Genomic DNA, 6,169 nt, shown 5'->3' on the forward strand with positions numbered 1-6,169 from the left:
TATACTACCGGAAAGAGGAAGGTAGAAAACTGCTGGTCGTCCTGTACGTGGATGACGGCCTAGTTGCGGCTTCGAGGAAAGAAGACGTCGACGCACTGTTGCGATGTCTCCGGGAGAACTTCAAGATTACCCATGAGCCACTTGGGTACTTCTTGAATGTAAACATCGCACGCAGAAGTGATGGCTCTATCTTCATCAATCAAAAGCTTTATGCTGAAGAAGTATTGCAACGATTCCGCATGGCGGAGGCAAGCTCAGTGTCTACGCCAATCGTGCAGTACTTGCAGGAGAGTGAAGTTGAACATGCAACGCCAACTTCCGCACCTTACAGAGAAGCGATCGGCTGCCTAATGTATTTGGCAGTTGCTACAAGGCCTGATCTCGCTTTCAGCGTAAGCTATGTGTCACGGTTCCTAGAGCAACCGTCGGAGCAGCAGTGGACACTGGTGAAGAGGATCTTCAGGTACCTGAAAGGATCGACTGACAAGGGCATTGTCTACAAAACTGGTGAAGCAGGGGTGCTTCGTATCTACAGTGATGCAGATTATGCCAGCGACCCAGTGACTAGAAGATCAGTGAGTGGCATGGTCAGTTTGTACAGTGGTGGTGCCGTGTCATGGGCCAGTCAAAGGCAAAAATGCGTGAGTCTGTCTACAACGCAGGCAGAATATATTGCGGCAAGTGAGGCTGCTAAAGAAGGGGTGTGGCTGTCTCGGTTGTACGACGAGATTGTCGTATTAAAAACAGTGCCAACGTTGTGTGTCGACAACGCAAGCGCAATAAAGCTAGTGAAAAATCCCGAGTTTCACAAGCGCTCGAAACATATAGATGTACGTTACCACTTTGTACGAGAGAGAGTGAATGAGAATCAGCTGTCAATTGAGTTTGTTGGTAGTGAATGTCAAGCAGCTGATGTGTTTACAAAGCCAATGTCTCGCGTTAGATTTGACAGACTGTGTGCGTTAATTGGTATGAAAACATTTGAAAGAATGAGTGAGTAATTGTTTTTCCGATTGAACGCGTATGTGTATGAGTGTAATAATCTCTCTGTAAGTAGGCACAGATCTGAAGATGAAATGTATGCAACCTTTTTTTTGTACACAGTTCCAGTGTGTGTGTGAGCTCTATGGGCACTGAAAACGAGTATATGTATACAGAATCTGTCATACTTCTCAAAATTTGATGTAAAATTTCAGGGGAAGTGTTGAGATGAAATGTTCCCATCTATATTGATGGCCTGATATGACGTTTCTTTCGGTGATTGGCTCACTGTGCACGCACGGCGCTGCTGTGCGCTCAGTGGGCACTCGGCATGCTCACCCAGCATCTACACGCGGTGGAGGCGTGACTCCAGTTCGTATTGTACCGTTGTCTGTATTGCATCCCGCTAGCAGTACAGCTATACTTTCAAATACACGTGTTCACTTATTAAGAGCTTACTACCTTTTTATTTGCTATTCCGCCAGAGTCTAAGTCCAGCTCATTATTGAGTTAATATCCTCAACAAAAACCTTTTTCTGGGAGCAACGTCAACGCCCAGACAGATGGCTATAGGAAAGTGGTCACTGCCAGCAGTATCAGGCAAGCTAACGAAAGAACAAAAGGGAGCAAAAGAGGCGGAGAGACGATCGCAAGATCAATGATCGAGACGGCAGATCCGGGAGGTGTAAGGAGAGTGATGGACTTGTTATTGGTAATAACCAGGTTCAAGCTGTCGAGAATATTCATCAAGTACCTGCCCACGACGTCCGACTTGCCACATCCCCATGAACTATAATGTGCGTTGAAGTCGCCAACAAATAAGATATTATAGGAATTTGCAAGCTCAAACAGTGTAGATAATACAGCCCTCGGCGTACGTTTGTTCGGGTTTCTATAAACGTTAACAATAACTAACTCACGGCTAGCACTCCTGATTTTAATTCCTTGAACCTCTAGAGAGTCGTGAAGGACAGACGAGACATCAATAGGCTCGAAAGAGAAGTCACTGCTAACTAGCATGCATATGTCACATTCTTCAATTGACAATCTATCTTTTCTGAAAAGTCGGAAGTTCTTGAGAGAGATTTTAAAAAAAAGGTTAAGCAGAGATTCCTGAATACATATGATATATTAAGAACCAGCAAGGCGCTGTATGTCGGGCATTTTTCCACGCAGGCCTCTGCAATTCCATGACAAGACCCTAATCTTACGATCACGCGTACGAAAGCAATGAGAAGGACGGGAAGGGTTGAGAGAGGGAGAGAGAGGGGGGAGAAAGTTGGGGAAAGGGGTATTGAAAAACGAGAACGGGAAGAGGGAGGGGAAGGGGATGGGGCGCAAGAGTGAGGTGAAGGGGAGAGAGAAGGGAAGAGGGGCGGGGGGAGGAGCGGGGAAGACAAATTAATACTAATAATAACCGCTCGCCCCATCCACTGGATAGGAGGCCTGCGGTGATTGCTGCTGAAAAACCATCTGTTGCGGGGATGCCGAGCTAGGAGAATTGAACAAATTAAAAACTTGTTTTAAGAGAGGCGAAATCATCCTGATAAAGGTTAAAATTTTGTTGATAAACTGCGATAAATTAGGGTTACCTAACGCACCACAAGAGCCAAGTAGGTCCAGAAGGGCTTCAAAGCCTCCGGAACCGCCGAACTCACCACTGGAATTCTGAGTGAAGGAGGGATGAGGGGGGGCACTCGCCTCACCGGAACCTGCTGCAGACGTATGAGGAAGATTTTGTTGAAAATAGACTCCATTGGCTGAGAAGGAGGGCACACGCCCATAAGACGCGGATGAGAATTCTCTGTCAGCAGCCTGTCTCTGAGCCTGAGTTCCATTAGAAGAAGAAAGAGGTGCGGGCTTGCGAGAGTTGAAATCCCGGAAGTGCTGTGAATTGCGCTGTCTTTGCGAAGACTTGTCCCTACAGCCACCTGGGCATACGTGCCTTACAGATTCGAAGAACCAAAGTCCTCATTATTGATCTTGATTGAAAGTATCAAATCTATTAGAGGTGGGAACTGCAAAGAAATTATTAAAGTTTGTACCGACCGGCATGGAAGAGGAGTCTGTACTAGTAACGGGGGAGGAAGGAGAGCTGAGTCTCTTTTTGGCCTCTATAAGAGGAATGTTCTGAGCCGCTGAGAAGGTTAAAATCCTCTTCTGTTTTACCAAGAGCGGGCAGCTGGGATTCACTGGCAGGTGCTCGCCAGAGCAGTTGATACAGCACGGGGTGTTATCTTTGAGCGGACATGTGCCTTCATTGCCGTGTGAGGCGTTGCCGCAAAAGATGCAGCGGGGCTGGCTACGGCAAGCCGCACTGACATGTCCCGTTCTATAGCACGAGTAGCAGACTCGGGCTTTTGGTATATACGGGTGTACCTCGTGTCTAGACCAAAATAAAAACACATGTGAAGGAAGCAATTGTCCCGCAAATTTAACACAAATGGTGCGAGAGGGCACGTACTGAGTTGTGCCGTTTATGATGGATTTCCTGTTTAAACGATGCACGCTGATAACTTTGTGATTCTGAGTTGTAGTTAAAGAGACTTTAATCTCCGCTACGTCAAACTCCTGAGGGATATCTCTGATAATTCCCGTTCTTAACACCCTATAATTAGGAATAATAGCTTTGAGGTTAAAGTTCGCCAAGTCTGGGTTAGAAGCAAGCCTATTCGCAGCTGCAGCCGTTTTGCATTCTAGGATTTTGCCCATACCGAGGCGTTTCATCTCGCTTATATCCGATGAGGGCGTAACCTTACCCACGTTCGCAAAGATTTTAACCGGGTGGGGCATATATTATTTCTGTTATTGCACAAGGAATGAATATGTACCAAGTATGGTGGAAGGTCCGATGTGACATACGCGTTTGTCTTTTCTTCTACTCTGCGCGATTTAGTTTTACCTAAATTGTCGTTGTAGCTATCCTTTGAACGGCCACTGCCACAGCCGCTGTCATTTGCGTCGGCAGAACGAGAGAGCGAGGTTTTTGATGGGGGGCAGCAGTCTCCATGTCCGTGTCACTATAGGTACGTTTGTTACCTCTTTTTCCGCAGGGTAGAATCGAAGCCCCTCTCTCATACGAAGCAGAGAGCTTCTTATCCGAGCAGGTCATGCCGTCATCTGCATCGTTGTTTGTAACTGGGATGTGAGGCCTAGTGTATGTCCTGTGTACAGGGACATTGCCGTTATCCGGAATTTCGACCAAAACCGCATTTGCATCCACAGAAGGGGGAAGGGAAGGGGGGGGTGGAAGAAGAAGATGAGCGTTGAGAAGAGGGAGAGTGAGGAGATAAAACCGAAGGGGAAAGAATTCCAAAGTACTAGCGTCTCCTTCAAAGTACTGTAGTGAAAAAATATTTCTCTATCATGATTTACTGTCTCAATAAAGTCAAACCCATCTTTAAGGGCGGCAGTAAAATCTTGACATACTTGTCCATTTGATTTTTTGTTAACATTTTGAATTTTTTCACCAGCGGTATTTACTAAAAATATGTCTTCAGCAACGAGTTCCTTATTTCGTTTTACTTGAACAATACTGAACATTACCTTATCACCCAATTTTGGAATATGTTTAGGGTCGCAATCTTTGGAGAAGAAAATAATGCTTTTCTGTTGGCCGTAACTAATAAGGCCAGGTTCCATCGAATTTGTGTCCTTTGCCTAATATATCCTGTTCTATAATAGTTTGAAACGTTACGGTACCCGTTGGCAAATGTTTTAGTCTAATAGCACTTTGTCGAGTATTAGAGAATGATGATGACGGATCTTGTACAACTGTAAATTCAACTTCATCGCCTACATTAATTTTTCTATCAACATCAAGAAACCCATTAAAATGAAAGAAAAGTCTGGGCTCTCTTTCTACGCAACGAATAAAGCCGAAACTATCCTTGAGAGATTGTATTACACCCTGCTCCCGTCTTTCTCCAGACACAGTAAAAGATTTCGGTAACATAATTTCTGTAGCTCTCTTGAGCTGATCTCTAGTATCTGTTGCAATACGAAATTGGACCCAGTCTAATTGATGCCTAAGAATGAAGTCCCATGCCCATGCCTAAGAATGAAGTCTCCCTTTTGATCTTTATCACCAAAAAGTACCTCAACTTCTGAATGATCACTGTCTCTATATTGAATACGATCATTTAACGGATCATTTTGATGACGAGCAGCATTGCCTCTCTCCAAAGGTTTCAACCTTTTACCACTTCATTGCTGACTTCCTCCAATATAATTGAGCCAGGTGGTAACTTTGTAATGTTGCAAGCTACTTCCTTTCCATTGCGCGTTTGTATTATAAACTCCACATCATCTCCTAGCCTAAGTTCTTCTTTCATAGATTTAGCCTCGCTAAAGTGGAAGAATATTTCTTTGACTACATCAGCACGCTCGATAAAACCTAATTTTTCTTTCATTGAGCATACCACTCCGCGATAACGAACTGGATGTGCTGGGTTTTCCAACCTTACATTATATGCACCCAAGTTTCCTCGTTGATTAGTAGCAATTTGGAATGATACTTTATCACCAGCGCGTAAAGTGACATTTCCTTCAACATCATCTTTGGTATATGGCAGAAAAAAACACTCCACGGTTCTCGTAACTGATACGTCCCTGTGAATCGCCACTCGCTTGTAACTCTGTTGTTACGTTGCCGATGCATCGTTGATCGCTTAACGCCACTGGGGAAATTTTGCTAACGGTGCTTGCAATGGGCTTGCCCGTTCGTCGATTATAAGTCATTTCAAACTCTATCTCCAATCTTCAAATGTTCAATATTACCACTAAATTGGCTAAAATGAAAAAACAATCTTGCCTGTCTTTTACAGCATTGTATGAATCCGTAAGAGTGCAGTAACTTCTCAATTATACCAGTTTCTCGTGTTCCTTGATTCGCAGATTGATCCTGGTAGGTAGAATTATTGGTGGCAGGTTCGCTTGTATAACCAGCATTCATCTCCATACCTGTGAATTCAAACGGGAATCTTGTGGCGCCATTACGTAGCGATGACTGTGTACTGGGATAACTTCTGTAGTTGGTGGAATTTTTACATTCAGGAGGTAAACCCATATAATGATCACCACTGTAGTTGGTACCATTTCGATAATTGTTAGACGTCGGCTGATGAGATCCCGTTATGGCTTTAGGACTTGGTATAGCCATAGACTTGTAGTCAAGTATTGCTGGGTC

At 44.4% G+C, this 6,169-nt stretch overlaps 1 pseudogene; it reads right to left on the reverse strand.

Annotated features, from left to right (window-relative positions):
- Positions 1-3,883: 3,883 nt before the first annotated feature.
- On the reverse strand, positions 3,884-6,166 carry LOC105451326 (annotated as a pseudogene).
- Between the last annotated feature and the right edge of the window lie 3 nt (positions 6,167-6,169).

This window comes from Wasmannia auropunctata, unplaced genomic scaffold (genome assembly GCF_000956235.1).
Source record: "Wasmannia auropunctata unplaced genomic scaffold, wasmannia.A_1.0 LD336053.1, whole genome shotgun sequence".
Lineage (NCBI taxonomy): Eukaryota > Metazoa > Arthropoda > Insecta > Hymenoptera > Formicidae > Wasmannia > Wasmannia auropunctata.